The sequence below is a fragment of the Nannospalax galili genome, unplaced genomic scaffold (assembly GCF_000622305.1).
Source record: "Nannospalax galili isolate Female #2095 unplaced genomic scaffold, S.galili_v1.0 scaffold576, whole genome shotgun sequence".
Classification (NCBI taxonomy): Eukaryota; Metazoa; Chordata; class Mammalia; order Rodentia; family Spalacidae; genus Nannospalax; species Nannospalax galili.
In genome coordinates, this window is record NW_008339223.1 from 487,597 (window position 1) to 497,049 (window position 9,453).

The following is a 9,453-nucleotide window of genomic DNA, read 5'->3' on the forward strand; positions in this document are numbered from 1 at the left end:
CCAGTTCTAGCTAAGGAATTATTGGCAAATGACAGCTGCTGGGAGAGGGAGAGTCCGTTTTCTTTAAGGGTGTGATGCTCAGTTGATTGACTAGGCTCTGAGGGCTGGACCTACACCCAAGAGCATTTGAGGAACACAAAGTAGACTGGATAGGACTTTTAAAAGTAATATACAGCCATTTGTGGGGGCACACACCTTTAATACCAACACTTGGGAGGCAGAGACAGGTAAATCTCTGTAGGATCAAGGTCAGCCTGAATGAATGAATAGACTAGTGAGTCTAATAATGGACATGAAGTGAGGGGAAGAGGTGGGGGTGGATCTGAGAGGAGATGGTGGTAGGGTCTGAATCAGAGGACATTCGCAAAGAATCAAGAATTATTTTTTAGAAAAGCAAAGAGAAGAAAACATTTCTCATTGAATGTGTATAATCAGTTCAAAATCCCTGGACACTGGAACAGGGAAGCTTTCTGAGATGTATCCCAGAAGTTTAAGTATTTCTGACTGTGAAGTAGACACTAAGGAAAGAAAAAGAACTTAAAAGTTTAAGTGAAAAGGATGTTTTTTCATTCTTTCTCATGCTCCTTCCCCTAATATTTAGCAGGATGCAGTCATACATACGGACTTTTTCCAGGTTAATACCAAAATTCAATGCACTGAGTTCCAAGACACAGCCTTGTATCCAAGCATGTTCGCCTCTGTGATTTAGAAACAATATATTCTCATGGGTTTTGGGATGTAAAGGAAGAGGGCAGATCTGGGATGGGGATATGCTTTGCAAATACCTTGATATTTTATTAAATTGTGCATATATTTTCCAATTTTATCCCTTGTTATTATTTGGGACAGATAAGTCACCTCAGCAGAAGATAATCATATTCTGAATGAAACTGTGTAAAATAAAAGTTGTCAAAGTTGCCACTTGTAAGGAACAGGACTCCAAAAGTTGGTAAAAATGCAGCAAGAAACTGAGTTGGACGTTCATGAGAGGGGTTACCTGATAACCATATAGGTTTATAAAATCTATAACAGACTTGTCTTCTTATCATTACCAAAATTGTTAGTGAGGGGCTGGAGAGATGGTTCAGCAGTCAAGAGCTTTGGTTGCTCTTGCAAAGGACCTGGGTTTGGTTCCCAGCATCCATATGGTGGCTAGCAACAATCAGTAACTCCATTTCTAGGGGATCTGACGTCCTCTTCTGACTTCCATGGGTACTGCATGATACAGGTGCACTTATGTACATGCAGGCAATACTCCTCTACAAATAAAATAGAAATAATAAATAAAATATTTTTTAAAAAAGAATGTCAGTGAAGCTGGGTGTGGTGGCACATGACTTTAATACCAACACTTGGGAGGCAGAGGCAGGTGGATATTTGTGAGCTTGAGACGAGCCTGGAATTCCAGGCCAGCTGGGGTTGTCTCAAAAAGACAATAATAATAATAATAATAATAATAATAATAATAATAATAGCAGTAGTAGTAGAAGTAGTAGTAGTAGTAGTAGTAGTAGTAGTAGTAGTAGTAATTGTTAGTTAGTGAGAAGTTGGGTGTGGTGGCACACAACTTTAATTCCAGTACTCAGGAGGCAGAGGCAGGCAGAACTCTGTGAGATCAAGGCCAGGCCAGCCTGGTCTACATAATGAATTCCAGACCAGCTGGGGCTATAGGATACTGTTTCAAAATTTAAAAAAAAATTTTCGGAGAAAATGGGAAATGGAGGTAGTTTTGGAGCACTTGTCTTCTTAAATGTCTATAAGAAAACAGAGATAGTGGGGTGGGGAATGACTCTCATACGTGGCTTAAATGGTGTATGTCAAGCATGCAACTGGCCAGCCCCAAGTACTTCCCTGTGCCTGTCTTTGACAACCGTGAGTTTTTGATGAGGAGGACACCTATTGTGCAACTGAAGGTCTTCTGAGCACAGGAAAGCACACCTGGCTTGGGATTCAGATGATATTTCACATCTGTTTCTGGCTCATGTGCTGCTTTAAAGAATTCTTTAAAAGTCTGGAATTATTCTAACATAGTGGGTACATTAAAGGCAGTATAGTAAGAATGGACCATATTAAAAACAACTGGACTTTTAAACTATGTCCATTTAGAATTACTGGAGTAGAAAGGTTTTGATACAGGCCAAAAGAAAAAGATAGGCAAAAAAGAAAAAAAAAAGTTGATTACTAACAGCAATAGAAATAGGCATTTTTAGAAAGTGCTTTTTGATCAGCTCCCAGTATGGGATTAACCTACTATGTCAGCAGAGCTAAATTACAGATGCACAGGAAAGGAAAAAATCAAATAAAAAGAAGAGAATTTTGAAGAAAAGATTTGAATTTGTGTCTCCTGGGGTGAAAAGTTGAAGAACTGAAGAAGAGGCATTAGCTAAGCACCTCCAAAAAATACACCCATGATGCAATGGGTAAGAATGTCCAAAGGTCAGACATTTGGAAGAGACCCCTTCTCATAATTCAGAAGCATGAAACTAAAGAGACATGGATAGTTGGGGGAGGGGTATGGTATCTATCAGGCACCATAGTTGGTCCTATGGAACCAATAACTGCTTTCACAGAGTATTGCTGGGAATTAAACATGGCAGAATCTGACCTTTGAATCATCATTGCCAGAGCTTTTGCAGCTAAGCCACACTCTGAATTGTGCTTGCGTACAACTGAGAATGTCTGCACAGTGAAGAACCTTGGCTTTCCACATTCTGCTTTGAGGTTTCCAGTTCTCAAAGAGTCTGCTTGGTGCTAAAAATACCTTTGAGTTTTCATTTTCCTTGGTTTTTTGTTTTTTAACATGGTTAAGTGTGCTGTTTCAATAAATTGCTATTTAAACTCAGTTCTATGTTTAGAACTAAATAAAATGGAATACAAGTTTCAAGCAACTGGTTTGCTGAGATATGTAACCATTATTAACCATAAATAAATGCAATTTAGGGTCTAGCAGGTAGAGATGCTTGCTGCCAATCCTGACAACCCGAGTTTCATCCCAGGGACTGGCATGTGGAGAGAAAGAACTGGCTCCTGCAAGCTTCTCTCTCTCTCTCTCTCTCTCTCTCTCTCTCTCTCTCTCTCTCTTCTCATACCACACACACACACACACACACACACAACACACACAACACCCTTGGGCACACCCATGCTTGCATGCTCAGACATACACAAAATAAATAAAATGTAAAAAAGAAAAAAATTCAATGTATGCATTACCTCTTATTTAAAGATTCAGTATGCAATACTTCAAAGAAAAGTATGAAGTCAGGGAGTGAGAGAAAGTGCCTCCAAAACTTGTCTGGCCAGTGGAGAAGGGAGTGGGTGTTTTCACTTCTGAAACACACAGCAGTTACCCAGACAAGTTTAATGGTAAACAGAAGCCTGCGCTTTTCACAGCATTGGGCTGTCTTTCAGCAAAGGCCTTTACTGTCATTTCCAAACTCAGAGACCAGTATCTGGAGGTTATTATGCCTGAAGGTATTGGGGAAGACTTTTGACACTTGATTTTCCTGCCAGAAGAATTTCAGAAAAGGAGGTAGCTGGGAGTGAATTAATTAAAAATATTCAAAGTAGAAGTATTTATGCTTCCCTCTGGACTATAAAGCATGAGGAATTCAAATTGCAGGTTTTTTTAATGAGAATTAATTTTTATAGATTGGACATATTTTCCAAAAATTACCCATTATTATTCTAAACTTGGGTGTTACGATGCCTAAAATTGTAGTGATTATATTTCAAAATAATGTCTTGTAAAATGGAGACTTCATAGAAAATATTGATATAAACAATTTTGCAGTTACAGTTTTAAATTCCACTTTACATACCAAAGTTTAAATGTGAAATGTTGGGTTAATTTCTTCTAAAATTGGCATTCTTGCTGTCCATTTCTTTCTCTAAGGAATGCTCTTCTTTCTTTGGTCACTATGTGGTATTTGTTGAGCACTACTTGATCATCCTGATATATAAACAGAATCTACTTGGATCTGGCCTGTTGAACAGACTAAAATGTCTGTAGATGTTCCCTTCCCAAAGTAAGGTATATATCTCCAGGCAAATTGTTTAAATGTATTAGCATATTTGCTGAACTCTGTATAAAGAATATGAAAAAAGAATTCTATCATACAAAGTTTCATTTTAAAATACATTTGTGCATGGTTGGACATGGTGGCACTAACCTTTAATCCCAGTACTTGAGAGGCAGAGAAAGACAGATCTCCCTGAGTTTGAGAACAGCCTGGTCTATATAGTGAGTTCCAGGGCAATCCAAGCTATACAGGGAAACCCTGTCTCAAAAAATAATGTTTTGTGCATTTTTTAAGGGAAGATGATTTTATAAAGAACAAATAGTAATTCAGACAGCATTCAAACAGTGTGAAATCTATAAAGCTGGGTGTAATAGAGAAATTCTAGTCAGAGAACTATTCCTTTAGAATAATTTTCTCCAGCTTAATTCTAAAAATATCAGCCTCTTTAAAATTTACTCTTAAGTAGATCTCATTATCATTCCTAACACTAAGCATTTTTGTTGACTTTGACATGACACATTATCCATATAATTTTATAATAGATAATCCTTAATGAAAAAAATTGAAAATGCTCTTAGAAATTAAAATAAACTGGGCATGGTGGTCATGCCTTTAACCTCAGGATTTGGGAGTCAGAGGCAGGCAGATCTCTGTGAAATCAAAGCTAGCCTGGTCTACATACTGAGTCCCAGGCACCCAGGGTTACATAGTAAGACCCCGTTTCAATAATAAAATAAATTAAAATAATATAATTTGTTTGTTTTGAAAGAGGCTATCTTCCCCAATTTGTAAGCATGCTCAAATTTGAGTCAAACATTTTCTCCCTGTTGTTCTTAGTAACCTCCACTACCAGAGACCTATGCGGGGACTGTTTACCCATGGGAAGAGCTTTTTCTAATGGACTCAGTTTCCACAATTGTTCCTCAGTTTCAGCTTACAAAATCACTAAGTGATCACAAAGAAAAACAGCTCACAATGTGGTCTACTGCAAAGGCCTAGGTCCCTCAAAAGACTTTTAACTGAAAGATATGTGAATCAAGTCATGTCTAGAAAGGCAATAAACTATCCTAAAGGCTGTGCTAGGACACAGAACAGTACTGAGGTATAAACCCCAAATAATGTTAGGCTAGTTTTTGATACTGTTTAATGAGTAAAAACAACCACACAGTAAACTCTATTGATTTTAAAGAAATGGCAAAACAAATGAGTATAGATAAACAGCTTATATAGAAGTTTTCTTTATCAAACATCCAAGATAAAATTCAATGTACCAAAAAACTTAGTCTAAAAGGCCAAAGATAATCATGAAACAGGGAAGTAACTGATTTGTTTTAGGAGCAAATTTTGAAGCTTTTTGTTGTTGTTGTTTGTTTAGCATTAGGAGTATCAACTCACTAACTCACTACATGTTTTGTCCACAAAAGATCCTGGGAATCTTTGCACAGCGAAGGGTTTACCTTGGGGGCCAGTGGAGTTCAGAGAAGTGGAATAAAATGTTTTTGTAAAGTCAATTCCTAAACATCCCAGTGAGATATGTGTCTGTTTGGTCTCCACGAAACTCACTTTTGAATCCTTAAAAGACAAACTACTGATGGGGGCAGGGTTAGCAGGCACGCTGCTGTAGACAAGTAAATAATGTCTTGAATGCTCCTGTTCTGGGTGACCTGGGCCAGTTTGAGCAGAATCTCCTTGGCTCCACCCACTCTCAATTCTACACACACACACACACACACACACACACACACACACACACACACTTTCTTTTCTTCCCAAGGCAACTGTAAATATGAGCAAGAGGGAGGACAGGGAGTGGGTGCTTTCCTTGGGGGTCTGGGGAGGTAGTGAGAGAGAGAGGGGCCAGCCCTAGGAGACCCTCACTGTCACACCAATGAAGTTCTCCTTTTCCCTCCTCGTGGTCTGTCCCATGGTCTGCTGCTCACTGAAAGGGGCTCAGCAACTCGACTCCTAGGTTCACACACCCACCTCCACACACCAGGGATTCTGCAGGCACACAGCGCACAGCCACCTCCAGCCTTCTTAGGGAAAAATAGGAAAAACTCCGTGTATAGCTGCGATTTGTTTTTTAAGTAATGTAGGGAACATTTTAAAAGAACTTTCGAGACCTGTAGAAAAGAGAAGAAATTGGGTATGTCACTCAGCTTGCTGTGAAATGGGTGAACAGGTGCCGTGACACCTGAGCCCTAAGGTGCCCCTCCCTGTCCAGGGTTGCCTCTATGGTGGGAAGCAGGCTGTGAGAGGTGGGTCCCGAACCCTTGCCTAGCTACCCAAGAGGTTGGTGACTGTCTCACCCTGAGCCGGTGATGCTTTCCGGACTGGCTGGGGGCGGGGGCGGGGGCTTGCCTAGACCTCAGCCTTCCTCGCCCCCCTCTAGATAACAAACTTTGCTTTTCTTTTCGGCCCTGCGAATGGTTTGAAAATGTGAGCAAGTAGAAGCACAGAGCTCTGAGGAGCTGTCTGGGGAGCTCCAAACCCGGGCGTGCGAGCGTCCGAGTCTAGGGAGAGGAGCAGGCTGTCCCTCGGCCGGGCTCGGGGCGGGAGCGGACGGGAGCATCCGGCCGGTCTACGCGGGCGTGGCCTGGGTCCCGCCGGTCCCCCGGCCGAAGCGTCCCACCGTCCCTTCCACGCGCGGCCCGCGGCGTCCGGGCGGCGCCTCGGCTTCCATTCGCGGCGGGAGCCGGACGAGGACCCGTGTGGACGGGAGTCGACGCAGCTCGGCAGAGGTTAGCCGCCGCCCGCTCAGGTCCTAACGTGGGCTCCGGCGGCCCCTCCGAGGGGGCGGCGACCGAGCTGGTCCCAGGGACTCCGCGGGCTCCCGGACCCACAGAAAAGCCGTCCCGGGCAGGGGCGGGAAGCTTCTAGAACCAGATGGGGGGGGGGCGGCTACCCGGAGTCCAGTCGGGCAGGAGGCTCAGCCCCACGGCGCGGGAGACCGGGTGGCGCGGCTCTGTCCCGGGTCCCCGCGCCCCCCCACGGCGGCCCCCAGTCGCCGGTCGGCCTGGCCCTCTCCCCCTCCCCCTCCGGCGACCCGGGACGGGGCGGGGCCCTAAGGCGGCTCGAGGTGGGGCCTGGCGGCCGTGTCCCTTCCGGGACGCCACCCCACAACTCCCCCGTACCAGCTGGGTGCCGGCGGACTCCAGTCCAGCCCGCCTGCAGCCCACTCGCTGCCCAGGCTCGGGGGCACCCACAGCAGACGGCCGCGGGGCAGCCCGGGGAGGGCGCCGCTCGGGAGAGGGGGCGCCTGCGAGGTCGGAGGAGCGTGCTGTCAAGGTTTGCAGCGTACACGTGGACTTCCCCCATCAGCTACACGTTTAAAATTGCCCCTTTCTCCCATACATTGCCCAGAAAACAATGATTTTTAGGAAATAGAATCAGAATCTTGAAGTTATTTTTTAAAGGCAAGCAAATATGATATTTATTTTTCATTTTTAAATGAAAAGGCACAGAAAAGTACGTTTCCAGACAGTTGCGAGTGAGTGAATGCTCAGCAGGCGCCCCTTGGTTTTTCACGCTATTAGAATTCTCTCTGAACTGCAGGAAACCTTCGATCTTTTTCTTATTCATTAGACAACTCAATGAAATGTTAAAATATTTATTTTTGAATAATCGGTACGATATTTTTTGCCTGAAGGTTTTCACAGAACATCCCCCTTTTATTCAGTGGAACGCGGGTGCTAAGCATGAGCGGTCAGGCACACATTTGCTTCAAAGGTAAATGTTTGCAATTGCTGGCTGCCTGACTCGCCAGACAGCCCTCTTCCAGCACTCAGAACTTTGATTATTAGCATAGACTATACCCAACTTGCGCTCACTTGTGATTAGTTCCTAGAAGAAATTTGTAGGATTTCGAGCTATTGCTAGTAGGGGTTTTGTTGGTTTCTTAAATATGGGTCAAATAGCTCCTCATAAAAGAAGAACCAGTTACAGTTGAAAGTTTGAACAATACCCACCACCAACATAGAGCATCTAAAAGCACCCCAGCCTTCCCACAGCCATGCAGGCAGCCTGGATGCTTTAGGTTAAAGTCAGTCCTACTTCTCTGATAAACCTAACATTTTAAAGTCACTCTGATAGAGCAGCAATCCAATGCCCACTGAAGTGCATCACTGGAAATGGTTGTGCATCAATAAAATCTCAAACTCCGTTTCCTTTATTACTTTTTAAAAAGACACTCTGATAACTAGTCATATACTCCTGGCTTTATTCCAGAAAAGCAGACAGCTGTAAGAGCTGTCTTGTGGCTTTTTGACCAAAATTTACTTGACTTTTCCACTTGTGGGGCTGTATTGGGCTTTGTTCTTCAAATCACAAAATTACTTCTATGTGGTTAATTGTCATTACTTCAGACATTATGTCACTGTCAGAAGTCAAAGTGAGCTGCATGTGTTCCCCTCAAAGCTTCCACAACGCTGGGGCTCTATGAAACCAGGCAAAATATATAACATTTTAATGCTTAAGACATCAAACAGCCCCTTGCAGGCTGTAGATGACGTCCAGCACTCTCTTGCCCAGTTACAGGCTCCCAGGGAAGCACTTTATATTTGCCTCCAGAGTAGCCAAAAGGGAAACTACACTAAAATTTTTCTCATTACTAGCTTCCCTTCTGCATTTCTAAAAGTAGTTTTCTTGGTTCCTGGGTATTACCTTCCATACCCCCAAGCATTAATGTGTCCATCCTGGGTTATCTAGGAAGTAGATACCTTTGACTAGCAAGTTCACACTATGGAGCCCAGCTACCATAATTTTCTTTCAGAAAGGCTGTGCCTGTCGCATCTTTTCTATCTTTTCCACACTGACTGGGTTGGGGGCAGTGATGGCTATAGGATTTAGTCTTGGGCTTTAGTCAGTTGGTTGGATGCACCCGTGCTTCCTATAATGTCCGTATTTGCAAAAGGATACTATAAGATATCTATTAAGTGTCAAGTCCTGTGATTCTCTCTTTTAGTATCTGATCTCACCAGCCTCTCTCCTGAACAAATGCATTCCTTCCCCAGCCCCCACCCTTCATTAAATACTAGTCAGGGAAAAGTTTAAAGTAAACCAGGCTGCAGTTTTTCCATTGTCCAGTAGACGGCATAAAAGATCAAGCCTTTAAGTACTGAGCAATTCAAGGTGGTTTGGTCATATTTGGAGTGTATGCCAGTGGCCTGTTCTTTTAAGCAGTCAGTCAGCCAGCACTGGATCTGTGAAGCACAGAAATGTCTTAAAACTAAAATCAACTACTCAAGACTTTGAAGCATAGTGAAACAAAAAATTTTGTGTGTCTACCCAAGAATCGTAATTTCTCTACTAAATACATTGTTAGGCTGAAGAGGAAAATGTTATTGCAGATTTTACTATTAAAAGGAAATTGAATTGAGAGTAATTACAGACATTTTTATTCACTTCCTAACGGACAAAGTATTCCCACATT